The 17,506-nt window shown below is 38.0% G+C and overlaps 1 long non-coding RNA gene across 1 annotated transcript; it reads left to right on the top strand.

Moving 5' to 3' along the window:
* The first annotated feature begins 9,066 nt into the window (after window positions 1-9,066).
* LOC121052069 lies at window positions 9,067-17,192 on the top strand. The gene is made up of 3 exons (XR_005807903.1): window positions 9,067-9,128; window positions 16,703-16,801; window positions 17,005-17,192. It is a non-coding gene; the product is annotated as an uncharacterized LOC121052069 (long non-coding RNA).
* Window positions 17,193-17,506: the final 314 nt, after the last annotated feature.

The raw sequence follows: 17,506 nt of genomic DNA, 5'->3' as shown, positions 1-17,506 counted from the left end.
TCCATCCTTAATGCTCCAACATTAAACTGTCATTGATGCAATACCTAGAGTGAATTCGAAAGGAATTCGGCGATCGAATTCACGATAATCAATAATTAATCATTTAAACTCAATTTGTAAATCCTCCAATTTCCACCAAACGTCATGCATTACGTTCTACAATCATTATAGGGTATATAGGATTAAAACGACAATTAAAACACAAGTCTACGCGCCACCACACGCTACCTACAGTCGCGCCGGCGGCGAACTCCTCTGATGACCACCAAATTCCGGCAACAACATCATCTCAACAGACCCAATCAACTTCTCAACTACAACACTGATCAATTTTACCTCTAAGTGGCCGAATCGAACCGGTGAAAATTTTTCCAGAAAAGCTCAAGAACCCTAGAATCGGGTTCGATCGATTCCACCTCTACACGGCAAATTGAGAAGCAAGACCTTAGGCAAAATGATCTCCTGCAAAAACTGAACCTTCGATGTGAATATGGTGGCCGGAATGGCCGGAAATTGGCAAAATCCCCAAAACTGCAACCTTACCTTCCCGGCGTGAAATCAAGCTTTTCCGGCCAAAACTCCTCAAACCCAGGTCACTGGTATCACGAGCGGGTTGAGGCGCCCCTGTGGTGACCGGTTGCACGCCGGATGGTGGCCGGAAAGTGGGGAACCGGAGGGAGGAAGAAAAAACCCGAAGGAGAAAGGGGGAGAGTCGGGGGAGAGGAGAGAGAAAGAGGGGTGGGTTTCCGGATTTGGAAACCTACCCGGGTAACTTTCCCAATATATCCTAATTTTTACCATGAACAGTAAATTTCGTAATTCACTCATAACTTTTGCATACGAGCTCCGATTTTTACGTACCACATATGCACGCACTCGGTTTAACGTCCTCTACAACTTTCATGAAGGAAATTTTCTCAAATTATTAACTCACAAAAAGTCAATTTTTAACCACCCCCTAAACGTTAAAATTATAACCGCGAACGGTAACCATAAGGAATTCCATGCAACTGAATAACAAGGGTATATCAGATATGGGGTGTAACAAAGTCTCACACATGCACGGCTTAAGTCTCCCAAAGCCAAAAAGTAGTCAAGAACTCACCAAAATAAATTGGTCGGCTCAAGGCCTTATTGTACTTACAATGAAAAATGTGAGCAAATATTTGGGGGAATTGATTTTTGGTTTTGTAAATTAAAAACTAGGAAATTAAAATTTGCAAAAAAAGTAAAGTGCTAGAAATTTAAAGGTTTGGAAAACAATGGATAAAATTTGGGTACTAAGGCATCCACTCTGGCAATCATTTACCGTAACAACACAATTTTGTCACACAACAAAAGGGAAATGGCGCAATCCCTAACTCTAAGCCGGACTAGGGCCTTAGAGTGATAATGTAAATCCGGGCTAGGGCATTCACATTCTCATCGCACACACATTAAGACCGGACTAGGGCTCCTAACATGCGTAAAATGGCATTAAGTCAATTTTTAGAGACTAACAATTTGCTCACGACAACATGCTCATTCATAAAATCAAGCCACTAATTAAATGAATTTCATGATGAGGATAAGAGCTAGTCATAAAATTGGCTAAATTCTATAACAAATTCTCATCGAAAATTATGCAAAGTCATGAACAAAAACCAATCACACTTTCATTAAGCACAAAAAATTAATGTCATTACATGGTAAAAATTGCTAGGGCATCAAGCCCTAGACCCAAATAAGAAACTACTCACAATCCATCAACATACCCACAAAGAAATTCATCAATAAAAGAAATTAAAGCAAGAAGAGAGTTAAGAAAAGAGGGAGAGAGAGAGACCAAAACTAATCACAACTACACTAAAGAGTGAGCATGACTAGCTTGGAATTATACTCTCCCTTATACCTAAACCAGGGTGCTTGACAAAATGATGGAACTTGATTGAGGAATGGTGAAGAATAGATGAGAGATGAGAGAGAAAATGGCGGTATGGGTGGTAGAGGGTAGGAAGAAGAAGATGGGTCGGCGTTGGTCTCCAATAGCAAGGAAGAGAATTTTTTTTCTTTTTGGTCCGTCTCTAGTCGAGAGAAAAAGTGGAGAGAAATAGAATTATATAATAAGATTGGGTGGCTGGCCGGCATTCTCTGTGGGTGATAATGGGATTAAGTTAGGACACGTGTCACTTGATCATTGGTCCAGATGATTAATATTAAACATCAAGCCGTTGCCATTTCTTCATTCTGCTGCTACACATCCCACGTGCCAACTTGGATTAATTAAACAATCTTAATTAATTAAACATTTGTTTAATTAATTAGACATTTGTCTAATTAATTATTCTTTCTTTCTCAATTTTTTTTCCTCATATTCTCAAAATACTTCCGCACAAATTCTCAGAGGCATTTGGATTCAGCTTCCTTGATGGCATTGACCACGGTTAATCCGCATTGACTATTTCGTCTTTTTGTCAGAAAAATCCAATTTGCTCCAATTTCGCCTCATTTTATCACGATTTCCGCAACTCCGCTTATTACCTATAAATAATTAAAAATGGATTAATTACATAATAATTAACTTAAAGATTAGCTTAATTCTAGTATTTAGAGTGCAATTACGCACATAGAAATGCGTGTAATCATTTTCCGCCAAACAAATAACGACTAAATTGTTATTCCTCCCTAATTGCTTCTTTTGATGAGGAAATAGTTCCTCGTAAAAGACGGACTTTTAGCGAGGAAACAATATTTTTGTCGCCATTGAATTTGGTGGGTTGTACATAATTTTCCGCCAAACAAATACCAACGAAATTGTTATTAATTTTCTCCCTAATTGCTTCTTTTGATGAGGAAATAGTTCCTTGTAAAAGATAGACTTTTAGCGAGGAAACCATACTTTTGTCGCCATTGAATTTGATGGGTTTTACATAATTTTCCGCCAAACAAATAACGACGATATCGTTATTTCCTCCCTCATTACTTCTTTGGACGAGGAAATAGTTCCTCGTAAAAGTCTGTCTTTTAGCGAGAAAACCATAGTTTTGTCGCCATTGAATTTGGCGGGTTTTACATAATTTTGCGCCAAACTAATAACGACGAAATTGTTATTAATTTTCTCCCTAATTGCTTCTTTTGATGAGGAAATAGTTCCTTGTAAAAGATAGACTTTTAGCGAGGAAACCATGCTTTTGTCGCCATTGAATTTGGCGGGTTTTACATAATTTTCCGCCAAACAAATAACGACGAAATCATTATTTCCTCACTAATTACTTCTCTGGGTGAGGAAATAGTTCATCGTAAAAGTCTGTCTTTTAGCGAGAAAACCATAGTTTTGTCGCCATTGAATTTGGCGGGTTTTACATAATTTTGCGCCAAACTAATAAAGACGAAATAGTTATTTCCTCATTGAATGTCGTTTTTGCGATGAAACAATCCTCACCCAAGTTTCATATTTCCTCCCTCACCCAAGTTTCATATTTCCTCGCTAATAGTTATTTAGAAGACCAAATTATGGTCACCTTCAGTGATGAACTAAAATATTCATCGTAGAAAGTGGTGTATAGTGAGGAAAATATGTTTCTCGTAGAAAACCTAATGACATTTAGTGAGGAATCGAAATATTCCTCGTAAAAAGTGACATTTACTGGGGAAAATAAATTCCTCGCAGAAAACTTAGTCGCTAAAAAGCCTTGCTGTTGTAGTGACGTGATTGATATCTCAAGCAATAATTTCCAAGGGAAGATTCCAGAATTCATTGGAAACATGAAAGAGCTTCGCTTTTTCAACATCTTCAATAGGATTAAATTCAGTTTACTCCCCTGAAATTTGGGCCTAAAATCAGATTGGTCCCTCTTTCTGAAAATCGATTACGATGGTCCTTAATTATACTCTCAAATGACATCACCCGAGTCTAAAATTTGAATTTAGTTTGAAGAATGACGTCATGCGCTGAGTTGGTGCTGACATAGGGGCCCATTTTTCAGATTTTAAACCCTACAAGGAGGGCAAAATAGATATTTCCAATTCTTCTAATTTTTTTCTCTCTTTTCTTAATTTTTCTTCTCTTCTCTCTCTCTCTCTCTCTCTCTCTCCCCTTCTTTATATCGACGACCACCTCCACCTCCCTTCGATCTGAAGCTCCACATCACGCCATCTTGTTCCTTGTCCTCCTCCTCGATCAAAATCGACGGCGTAGGCACAAGCTTCTCTAACTTCCCTCTATCTCCCCACGAAGTTTTTGCAGCTCGAGCGGTCTTGAGCCTTTTCTAGAGACTCCGGCCACTTCATGGAGGCGCACCGGTTGCGGGACCGTCGGACTCGTCCACAGTGCTGTTGGGGGACTCAATGCCACCGGCGAGCCTCAGAAGGTCAGAATGAGTAGGGTTTTGATCTCTTGGGGCAAGGTGGGTCAGAGCTACTCAAACACTATGGGGGTTGTTGGGTTGTATTTCTCTGTGATTGAGAGTGGGATTGACTGTTACAGGGGTAAAGATGGGATCTTGAACACTGGTGTTGCTGGATTTGGGGTACTCGAGCGGCATCGACTCCCCAGTCTTTTCCATGTCCATCAACAATGACCTTCCTCAGATCCAATCTCTCTGCTCTGTCAGGTGCCAAGTCCTAACGCGCCAATCTCTCTGCATTAGAGTTGTTGCAATTGAATTTTCTGTTTTGATTTTGGTGTGCAGAAAAGTGGAACAAGTAGCAGAAGAGACTTGTGATTCGGTGATGCTCAATTTCAAAGTTTATGATTTTGGAGAGACCTGTGATTTGGATGTTCCTAGAAAGAAGAGGTTTTGGGTGTACAGAGAAGATTTGGAGGTGCGGTTCCGGTTTTGGTGAAACATCTGCAAGCGCCGCCGTGCAGCGAAGTCGACTTTCATCGTCTTTCATTTGAAACGAGAGAGAGAGAGAGAGAGAGGGGGGGGGGGAGGGAGAGGAAGAGGGAGAGGGAGAGAGAGGAGAGAAGAGAGAAAATATAGAGAAAAAGTAAATAAAAATTAGAAATTAAATTAAATTAGAAATGTCCATTTTGCCTTTCTTGGGGGGTTTGAGTCTGAAAAGTGGGCCCCTGTGTCAGCTCCAACTCAGCACGTGACGTCATTCTTCAAGCCAAATTCAACTTTTGGACTCAGGTGATGTCATTTGAGAGTATCGGGACCATCGTAATTGATTTTCAGAAAGAGGTATCAATCTGATTTTAGGCCCAAAGTTCAGGGGAGCAAACTGAATTTTTTCCTTTTCAATAACATCTTCAACGGTAGCATCCCATCATTGTTGAAAAATTTGACATTGCTTGAAGCGTTGAACCTTTCACAAAACCAACTCTCAAGAGAGATCCCTCGTGTGAATTTTAACGTCTCTTAAAACAATCTCACAGGTTCTGCACTGCAAGGGCACCAATTTCATACATTCGAGAACACTTCATTCAAGGGAAAACCAGGATTGTGTGGAGACCCTTTGACAAGGAGATTTGGGAACTATAAAGCCCCAGCTCAACTGCCACCTTCAAACAACATTGAAAAAATGTTTCAGGCTCTGCTTTTGAATTTGAATGGAAATTTGTGTTGGTTGGATTTGGAAGTAGGTTGCAGATGTGGTGATTACACGGAGGCGTGAGTTGCTTCTTGAGATACTTGGGATGTTGATTAGACTAATGAAAAGGATCAAAATGCAGATGAGGTATTAATCGATGAGTTTAATAATAAGGTTGTGCATTTGGTAATTAAGGTAATTATTGCTTGGAGAAGTGCATCAGGTCAAGCTGGTTATGGTGGTGTATTTCGGGATTATCAACGTACTTTTCTTGGTGTCTTTTTTCTCAAATTTTGATATTTCAAGTTTAGTTGCAGCAAAAGTAATGGCAGTGATTAAAGGAATTGAATTAGCTTGGGTTTGTGATTGGAAACATGTGTGGATAAAAGTGGACTCTTCTTTGATTCTCAATTTCCTCAAATCACATTAGCTGGTGCCTTGGCAATTGCTAGTTGAGTGGGGTAATTGTTTGCACCGTATCTCTCAAATTCATTTCCGCTCCTCACACATTTTTCGGGAAGGAAACCAAGTTGCTAATGCTTTTGCAAAGTTTGGCCTTTCTTCGGCAGGTTTGTTTGGTGGGATTTTGATGCAGCTAAAACAGCCTCACAATTTAACCCTGCAAAATGTAGTTGTCAGTATAAGATAAGCAGGGATCGTTCAGTCCGGGGATTGTAGGGTACACCTACACAAAAAGATCAATTAACAAATAAAAGAATAAAATGGGGGGTTTTGAAAATTGGTTTCTAATCTACTTAAAATGAAAACAAAACAAATAAAATTATATACAATGATCGACTTCCCTAACCTAGACCAATATCACTCAAAAATTACTAAGTGTAAAAACAGAAAATCCATTTCAACATGCTACAAAAATGTGCCTACCTTAAATGCCTAGATAAGAGCTCAAATGAAAAGCCTCAGCGGATCTATCCACTTATCTGATTCATTCTAATGCAGGCATGGATCGGAAAAGTCCTTACCAAGCCTAATACTACTAATTTTCGAAAACACTCAGCGTAATTCTCTTAACTAGTAGTATTATCTAACCCTCGAATCAACTCACACGTGCAGATTAACCACTACACATAGAATTTAACACGTAATTTCTAGAATCGTTTAATCATTAAAGCATGATTTTTACCACTCGTTATAACTAATTACTACTTGTTTAACTCAGCGTCTTAACAAATAACAATTACTCTTGGCAAATTAAGCAAACACACAAGAACTCTCACCGTTATTCTAGCATGCAAACTTATTAACCTAACTCTGAAAATTACCTAAACACGTAAAAGGGCACAAGATTGTAACATGCATCATAAAAGAATTCTCGAAATTAACTCAATAATAAACTGAAAATCTCAAAAATATTAATAAAAATATTCTGAAAAATTCATGTCTCCAATTACACAACTCATAAATCCAAACACACAAAACCGAAATTAAAATTGTAAGTAGAGTCATAGTTACACTTTGAAGCTTTCCTCAGCGGCTTAGCAACACGGTGATGAACTTGTCTCTGCTATGGTGGTGGAGCGTCATTGACTCAGCGCCTTAGAGCTTTGTAGATTAATGGATGGATGGTGTCACGGTTTTGTAGGTGATGGAAGTTTAAGGAGTGAATTGGGCAGAGTCTCAGAAAAGTTTTTGGCCAGGAAGTGATAGGCAATGAAGTGATAGGCCAGGAAATGATCTTGGTTGGGAAGTGATCTTGGCTGGGAAGTGATGCCAATTCTATTCTTAACGTTGCCTATTTATAGGGGAGCATTGGTTGGCTTTTGTCGATCATACCCTTCATCGTTGGACGGATGGGATTGCATCCTAATTCCTTTAATTTTCCAACTGAAACATCTCCTTTAAGGCCTTAACTCCTCTCATAATGGGGCAATTCCTTTAATTTCCAAGCTGAAACATCTTTCTCTTATTTATTTTCCAGTTGAAACATCTTTCTCTTTTATTCCTCAACTGAAAACGTCTTTCTCCTTTATTCCCCAACTGAAAACGTCTTTCTCCTTTATTTCCCTTCTTCATTGCTTGGTCAAATATCTTAATGCTTTATTTTATGACTCAATCATTGCTGTTTCCAAGAGTTCCACCAGGCAAGGTTTCCTACAACAAGCAGGAGAATATCAGAATTTTCTAGAGAAAATAAAGGGAATTAAAATGTAAAGACCACAAAAACAGTCGACAGTGAGGAATCCTGATCCAGGTAGGATTTTTCATGAATTTTACTTTTTCCACTTATTTCACTCCAAACACTCAACAAGACTCTAAAAACGACTCAATGACTCAAAACACTAAACTAAGGGAGAAATAAGGCTAAAATGGTGCACATATTCAATAATATCGTCACACTTTTTGCTCCTATCAGATTTGCTTCCTAATTTTGTTTCATCGTTGTGTAATATAGAGTATTTGGGTATTCGCAATTTTCATTTTCGTTAATTGGTGTTTGAGTTAGCTTCGATTCTGTTTGCTTTTGAGGGGTATGATTTTATGTCCCCCTCTTATGTGTATTTTTTTTTCTTTCTTTTGAAATAAAGGGGGAGATCACTACAAGAATAAGTTAATCACACGACACTCATCAGACGACACATGAGTTTTTGCTGTCGTCTGAGTTAGTCAGACGACAGATTTTTTACATCGGTCGTCTCATCTCTACTCATCCAACACATGATCATTTCGTAAATTTCAGAGATTTCAGACGACACTAACAAGGATATCTGTTGTCTGAATAACAAAAAAAAAACAAACAAACAATCATTAATTTATATTTATTTTTTCCCCCTCTCAAAACACTCAAAACCTTTCTGCCAAAAAAAAAAAACACCCAAAACCTAGCAGTAAACCCGAGTTCCCTCCCTTAGCTAAAAATTTGGGTCAACTCTCCCTCCCAAATTGCTCTTGGCCTCCCTCCGACTCACCATCGCTCTCACCCTCAATCACCATCGCTCTCACCCTCAATCCCCCTCACCCCCTCAACCTCTCCACCTCGCTCCACCATCGCTCTCACCCTCAATCCCCCTCACCCCCTCACCCCCTCACCTCTCCAACTCGCTCTCACTCGATCTCAGTGGGTTTTTCTTACTTCAAGCTCTGATACAACAAGGCCCAACGTATAATTTGTAGAAGTAAGGAGAGAAACGAAGAAGGAAGAGATAGGCAAACTAATTGCAGACCCACTCAGGCAACGATTAAAGCAGAGAGAAGACTCTAGGAGCAACTGGAGTTCAAGAAAGCTGTCAAAGGCGCAAATCAAGGTCCAATTTCAATGCTTTAATTATCCAATTTCTGAAATTTCCAATTGGGTTTTGCGATTTTGATTGTTATTGAAAACCTAATTGCAGTTCTGTTCATTGCTTCTAGAGACGACGATACAATTAACTGCAATTTGGTGGGCTTAACTCTCCTCTCCATTTTGCTACAGCTAAAGGGCACAACGAGGTGGTTTTGGGTTTTCTTTTTTTCTTTTTCTGGGTTTGCTTCCCATTTGAAATTGATGACCATTTGATTTTTCTGATTTTGGTTATTTTCTGGCTTTGATTCAGATTATTTCATTGCTTTTGGAGAATGGAGCCGATGTAAACTCCAGAAATTACTGTGGGCAGGTATGATACTTGGTGTTGTTCTAATCTAATTATGAGTTTGTTTATTTGATTTTGAGCATTGCAGTCTCTGTTTGAGTTAATTCTGAGATGTGGGTAGTTAGAAAGATTATAACTTTGTGTGGTTTGATGCATAAATTGGCTTTGGTGCTTTGATTAATGCAAGTTCTTTATGTTTTTCTGGAATATGAAAACATACTTAGAATGTATGTGTCTTAATTTCTTCTTTGAACATGAACTGTAAATAGGCTTCATGCCTTGTAGTTTGCTGTTTGTGGTTGTGAGTTATGTGATGTATATATACCCTGCAATAATGACCATTTATCATAAGTATATAAATAGTTTACACTTGGACATTAAGAGAGTATGTTTTATTCTGCTAATGCAAGGTCTCAGTGTTTTTGCGGAATATGGAAACATGCTTATATGTTTTTAAATGTGAATTGAATTGGCTTCATCTGTTTTGTGGGTTTTTTCCTTCTTCTTTTAAACAAGCTATATTGTGTTGATACATTCTGGAATGTTTTTCCATGTTTCTTGAACTTAAGTTTGTTTGTTTGTTTTTTTTTTTTTAAAAAAAAAGATGGATAAGTCTTGGATGCATGCTGATAGAAGATCAAAGACGTATGAGCTAGGTGTTGAGGAATTTCTTAAGTTTGCTTTAGAAAATGCTAGCGATGTAAATAATATATGCTACCCCTGCGCTAAATGTGGGGAGACAGATGGGACGTTTTCGGTTGGGATGATTAAAGATCATCTATATTGGAATGGGGTAGATAAGAGTTACAAAGATTGGGTATGGCACGGAGAGCCTTCTAGGGCAACGATGAATGCCAATGAAGAGCTATCTGAAGCAACCGTACAGATGCTAGAAGATGGAGTTGAAGCAAATAATATAGGGTTGGGAGATGAGGCAGAAACAGGGGTTGGTGAGGATGAGGACTTTTCTGATAATTGTGACGATGAGCAGTTTTTTGTAGAATCGAATGACTTCATAAGGTTAGTTGAGGATGGGGATAAAGCTTTGTACCCCGGTTGTACGAAACACACAAAATTAAATGCACTTGTACAGACTTACAACCTTAAAGCAAAACATGGAATGTCTGATGTGTGCTATTCTGACATGTTGATCATGATCGGAATGTTTCTTCCCGATGGTAATTTGATACCTGGTTCACATTATGAGGCCAAGAAGACTTTGTTTACATTAGGAATGGACTATAAAAAGATACATGCATGTCCTAATGACTGCATTCTGTATAGAGGACAGCATGCTGATGCAACTAGTTGTCCTACATGTGGGGAGTCTAGATGGAAACTGGGTAAAGATAATATCGAGAAGCAAGGGGTACCCGGGAAAGTATTATGGTATTTTCCCCCAATCCCACGGTTCAAACGCATGTTTCAATCAACAAAAACTTCCAAAGTCCTAACTTGGCATGAGAATGAAAGGAGGAAGGATGAGTTTATGCGTCATCCGGTAGATGCCCCCACTTGGAAGTTAGTGGACCAAAAATGGCCAGAATTTGGTAATGACCCTAGGAACCTCAGACTTGCACTTTCATCTGATGGTTTCAATCCCCACAGCTCTTTAAGTAGTAGATATTCTTGCTGGCCAGTTATACTAGTTATGTATAACCTCCCTCCATGGCTATGCATGAAAAGGAAGTTCATGATGCTAACATTATTGATTTCTGGACCTAAGCGACCCGGAAATGACATTGATGTATACTTGCAGCCCTTAATTGAAGATCTAAAAGCTTTGTGGGATGGAATAGATGGAGTGTATGATGCATTTAGAGGAGAATACTTTAAGCTGCGAGCTGTTTTGTTTTGGACAATTAACGACTTTCCCGCTTATGGGAACTTATCGGGCAGTGTTACTAAGGGGTACAATGGCTGTCCTATATGTTGTGAGAACACAAAACCTCATCGACTCTCTCATGGACAGAAAATGAGCCATATTGGTCACCGGAGATGGTTACCTCGCCATCATCCTTATCGAAGGCTAACGAAAGAGTTCAATAACCTACCAGAGTTTGAAACTGCCCCTGAACCCTTAAGTGGAGAAGAAGTATTAAAAAGGGTTGAGGGCATGAACTGGTCATTCGGTAAAAAGAACCCTCCTCCAATGTATAAGGGTTTGGAAGACCAAGCCAGACCTTGTTGGAAGAAGAAGTCCATATTCTTTGAACTTGAATATTGGAAATTTCTTCCGGTTCGACATAATCTCGATGTCATGCATATTGAAAAGAATGTATACGATAGTATTATCAGTACATTATTCAATATTGTATGCGATAGTATTATCAGTACATTATTCAATATTCCAGGAAAAACGAAAGATGGAGTCGCTGCTAGGTTGGATCTGGTGGAAATGGGCATAAGGACTAGTTTGGGACCAACACCAGGGCCAAAAAAAAGACAAGTTGCCTTTGGCAAGTTGGAATTTGTTGCTAGAAGAGAAGAGAGCAATGTGCATGTCTTTTTTCAACATGAAAGGTCCTTACGGCATTTCCTCAAATAAAAGGAATCTTGTTTACTTAGATGACTTAAGGCTTGTTGGTCTCAAATCACATGATTGTCATATGGTGATGCAGCAGCTACTGCCGATTGCTATACGTTCAAGTTTGGAGAAACCAGTCCGGTTTGCAATAATTCGGTTTTGTCTATTCTTTAAGTCAATATGCAGCAAAGTGATAGATGTTAGAGAGCTGAAGAAAATGCAGGAAGATCTAGTTTTGACAGTTTGTGAGCTTGAGAAGTATTTTCCACCATCTTTCTTTGATATCATGATTCATCTCACAGTTCATCTTGTTAGAGAAGTTGAGCTTTGTGGACCAGTTTTCTTTAGGTGGATGTACCCTTTTGAAAGGTACATGAAAACCCTCAAAGGCTATGTTAGAAATCGAAACCATCCAGAGGGTTGCATTGCCGAGTCATATATTGCTGAAGAAGCAGTGAAATTTTTCTCAATTCGTGTACTTTCTGGTGAAAATACAGTTGGCATACCATTAGTAGGCATTTTTGATGAAAGCTGCACCAAACCTTTATCTGGTGCTACTGTTGTGTCCGTCTATGGAAGGGAGTTGGAGCTAGCACATCTTTGTGTATTACAGAATACCGAGGAAGCAAGATCATACTTTAAGTGAGTTTTTGTTACAATTTTTATATACTGTTTACATTTTTACATGTTTGTTCAGTTAATTAATGTTGGTACTAATTACATCATTTTTACAGTGAGCACATGGAGATTTTGAAGCATACCTATCTTAATTTCAAAAAAAAATCAGAACTGACTGACCAATAAGCAAAATCAAACTTTTGCTAAGTGGATAAAGGATAGGGTAAGTAACAAAACTATCAATTTAGTTTCAGTAATATTCATTAGTGTTTATTTTTTTAAGGCAATAAGTGGCTGTGCAGTAATATATTTATATGTTTTCGCAGGTTCTTGAAGAATTGGGCAATCCTAATAATGGGATTTCTGAAACTTTGAGGTGGATTGCAGATGGAGCAAATACAGATGTACCTACATATTCTAGTTACATGGTTAATGGGGTTCATTTTAATACTAAGGAACGCGACAGTGTCCGAAAAGTGCAGAACAGTGGTGTATTTTTGCATGCCCGTGCTTTACAAGTATCTAGTGCGAAGGACAAGAACCCAAGATTTGAAGATATGCAATTTTATGGAGTGATTACAATAATATGGGAGATGGACTATCAGCAGTTTAGAATCCCTGTGTTCAAGTGCGATTGGGTAGAAAATGCCAAGGGGATAGCAGTAGATGAGTTTGGGTTTACGTTGGTGAACTTGAATAGGATAGGTCATGTGGCTGATCCCTTTGTCTTAGGTAAGGATGTGAAACAAGTATGGTATGTAGATGACCCCCTTGATGATGATTGGTCAGTAGTTATAACATGTCCTGACAAAGATTATGCACACGATCATGATGAAGAAGAGGTTGAAAATCTAGAAGTTGAGCAACAGCCTTTTGTAGTAACGATGCCAGCGATCGAGACATATGAAAATACACTCGGTGATCAACAGCCCCACTACATGCGAGAAGGGACTGAAGGGATATGGGTTATTAGATGATAACTTGGATGATTAAGTTATGGGGATTTAGGGACTCTTCTCTATAAATCCTTGTGTATGAACTTAATTTTGCTCCACAGTTGACATGTGTATTGTTCTGATTTTTCTGCTCAGTTATAATGCAATCGGGAATGTTTGAATTCAGCTTTACTTATTGCAGCACTTGTGTTTGATGTATTTGATTTTGTGTTTGCAGATAATGGCGCCTTCGACACGAAAACCTTCTTCTCCAGCACTAGCAATGGCAAAAAGAATGAGGGAAATTCAGCTAAGAAGGACAAGCAGATCTTCTAGCACTAAGCGATCCATTGGATCAACATCAAGGGGAACCTTGGGTTCAAAAAAGAGAAAAACTACATCGAAGGGTTGAACAACTGCAAAAAGGGTAGGACTAAAGTTGCTTAAGAGAGAATGTGTGACAATGTGTCGCATTGTGAGGTGAAAGATTATTGGAAAGAGGTTGACAGTTAAGTTTAACTTGAAAGGACAACCCATTGGGAAAGCCGGGAAAGAAATGCAGTCCTATATTGGTGTTCTAGCTTGCAAGAAGATTCCAATCTCAATACCGACATGGAAGGATGTATTACCAGAAGAGAAACACAAAATTTGGGAAGGCATAAAGGTATGAGAACTGGTTTGGTTTTATTCTTCTAGTTTTAGGTCATGTTGAATATCATATATGCTTACATTTTCATGTGTATATATATATATCTTCATGTATGCAGTTGGCATTTGTGTTGCATCCGGAGCATAAAAAAATGGTGATAAACTCAGCAGGAGTAAAATGGAGAGAATTCAAGTGCCTTTTGACGACCCGCTACATTCTCCCATATAGGGATAATCTAGAAGTTATTGAGTCTCGTCCAGAGGACTATCCTTTTGTTAATCAACTTGACTGGGAGATTTTTGTTAAAGATAGGCTATCTGAGAAGTTCTTGGTAAGATAACTAACATATATGTACATATATGTCTTGGTTTTGCTATATTGTTTTTTAAAGTTATATAAGCATGCGTTAACTGGACATTGTTATGTAGGAACTGCATGAGAAACAGAAAAGAAAACGAGCTTTAAATAAGTATCCTCATCGGATGTCGCGTAAAGGATACTCCGGATTGGAGGAAGAACTGGTCAGTATTGTACTTTAACTTTCTAAGTTTATGCTTATTGATTTGTATATGTAAATAGAGACTGGTATAGATATTGACTTATACAATTTATGTAGTCTGCAACAATGGATGAATCTTCACTTGATTGTGCAACAATGTGGATCAAAGCACGTCAGGATAAAAATGGTGGTTTTAAAGATTCTTTAGTAGAGGAGACGGCACAAAAAATTGTACGTTTGCAATTGGTTTGTGTATAAGCATTTTGAATGTATTGTTGCACATCACTACCGCTATTTATCTATCCCTCACTCACTTATATGTTTTAGGCTGAATTGAAGAAAAAAGAGGCTGAGGGAGAGATAAGCACTTGTGGCGCAAATGATGTGTTGACCTTGGCATTAGGGAATCCTGAACATGCTGGAAAAATAAGAGGAGTAGGAGGAAATGTAAGGCAAGCTGCATACTTTAACCTCCCAAAAAGCCGAAAGCAAAGTGTTGAACAAACCGTGAGGCTGAGTGTTCAGAAGATAATGGAACAAGAGAGGGAGAAGATATTGGCAGAAGAACGGGCTATTTGGGAGGAGAGGTTGAGGAGGATAGAAGCAAAGGTTGATGGAAATGCTATGACAAATGACTCCCCCAAAGTTTCCACGGTTGACAAACAAGTTGGTTCTAGCAAAAGAAGTTGTTCAAATTTGCTAGAGAAGGGTGCCAAGTGTGCAGAAAACTTGATTAATAGCAATGTCAAAAATTCTTTGGATTTAGAGCATCTTACGGATAATGTGAAAGATGTGATTCATATTAATGGACTCAACTTGGGTGCTACTGAGAAGGATGGGGAGAATGTACCAATGGTTGTAGATTTGGATATCCAAAAGGGTGAATGTCAGGTAATCCTAAACTTGTTCTACATTTAAATGATTATATTGTTTGAGGTTAATTATGTGTTTTGCTGCCATGCATGTTATTTTTTAAAATCTAATATCAATCACTGGAAATCTTATAGCGTTTCGCATTGACATCTTTATTCATTTTTAGGCATAGCAAATTGGGAAAGAGTATGAATTGGCTTCAGGTTCTATTGATAATGTTGTTGCAGTTGCAACAATTATAGAAGGAAATGGGGAGTGCAACAACGAGCTTATCCATGGTATCCCATTGGGTGAGGGAAATATTCGTGTATCGATTGTACGATCAATAGTGGATGAAGCTTTGCTTCCATTTCCAATCAAAGATGAGATCTTGACTGTTCGTGATGCAATCGGGACATATGTAGCCTGGCCTAAAGACCTAATAATTTTTCCGACTGAGAAGGTAACAAATGGTTATCCGATCATTAATGGTTTTAACTTCATTTAAATGTACACTAAATTTTTTTTGTTACTAACTAGATGGCAGCAAAGAGTAAAGGAATGAAGAAGCTGAGAAAAAGGGCAGAAGGAAATGATGATGATGAGGAGGAGGATCTGGACATGCAGTCATTGCCACCAAATGTTCTTACATCCCTTAAAATAGTATGCATGTGGGTCAAAGAAACATTGACAAATGGGAAGACAATTATCTGCACCTTTGATGAAAAGATTTTTGGCAAAGTGTCGAAAACTTTTGTTAATAAGATGGATATTAATAACTTTGCTACCATGAAGGAAGTATCAGGTAGCTGCATATCCATCTATATTAGGTAATCTGCTTGATTTAGTTGAAATTTATATATATTGTGAGATTGAATTATGGTTTAATGTTGCATTCTTTGATTTGTAGTTATCTTCATGGTGTGTTGAAAAAGTCAAAGATGGTCGAAATGGTTGGATTTGTTTGTCCTACAGATATTGGTGCCATTGGTTGTGGCAATCCAATTGAGCGTTCACGTGCTATAGCTAATAGGATGAGAAATGCAAAGCGTGGCTAGATTTTTTTCTTGCCATATAACTGCGGGTATGTGATCTTGATATATTGTAAATATGCTGTTTGACATTGATATGCTCCAATATCTTGTCATCTAATATTGAATGCTGCTATTTTCTTTTTTGGAAGGGCTCATTGGATGCTAACTGTGATAAACCCTCATGAAGACATTGTTTACTTTATGGATCCTTTGAAGAGAAGATTGTGAACAAGTAAGTCGTGGTTTTTCTTAATCAGTAAATAATTTTATATCATGTTTGTAGATGCATTTATTATGTTATTTAACTTTAATTTCTGTTAATATTAAAGTGGCATCAAAATACATAATGCTGAAGTCAAAAGGCAGGGCCGAAAACCAACTGTGTGCAAAAACTGTGCGGTACGTATGTTTATGGAACATTCTTATCCTCCACTTACTATTTCCTTCATGTATCTCACAAGTTCCCTTTTTTTACTGTTTATAGGGTATTCCAGTGCAACAAAGCAGCACAGACTGTGGGTATTTCATAATGAGATACATGAAGGACATCGTGGAGGATAAGAACTTGGAGTTTTTCAGCAAGGTACGTAACTAAAATTGTGCATTTACTTATTATTTTAATGGATTATGTTGGACTATTGTCATCTGGTATTGTAGGCTGTCAGTGTGTCACCAACTTGGACTAGTTTGCTGGATAAGAACTCATTGCATTGGACTTGTTTAAATATATAGTCATGAATTATTTGATAGTTTTCTGAACATTAAGTGCAAATCAATTTGTTTCAGTGGGAGAAAAAAGGGAAAGCAGCATATACCCAGCAGCATATTGATGAAGTCAGAAACGAGTGGGCAAAATTTGTTGTTAAAACATATATGTAAGCTTGTGGTTGGGTATCGACTTATTTTGGTAACCTTGATTTTACAAGTTGTATAGACAATATTATTATTACTTGCTAGATTGAGGTTACTTTTGGTTAGAATTGCTGGATTTGATCATACCTGGATATGGATATGTACTTTTGGAAATGTTTTGGATTGGCAATGTAAGAATAGATGGCATTGATATATGATAATGTTATATTTTGGATTTGTTCAAGATATGAATGTTCATATTTGCAACAATTGTGCAAAGTTAATTCAGACAACATATATAGGTCAAATAACTGTAGTTTCCAAAGGTATCACGCAACTGAAGGGTTCACAAAACCATTGTCTGAGATCCACTCATACAACACATCTAAAAACAGCAAATAATACATGTTGTCTGAACTTCATTTCAGACAACAGA

Source organism: Rosa chinensis, chromosome 3, assembly GCF_002994745.2.
Source record: "Rosa chinensis cultivar Old Blush chromosome 3, RchiOBHm-V2, whole genome shotgun sequence".
Taxonomy (NCBI): Eukaryota; Viridiplantae; Streptophyta; class Magnoliopsida; order Rosales; family Rosaceae; genus Rosa; species Rosa chinensis.
The sequence above is the reverse complement of the archived record's forward strand: the minus strand, read 5'-3'. Positions and strand labels throughout refer to the sequence as shown.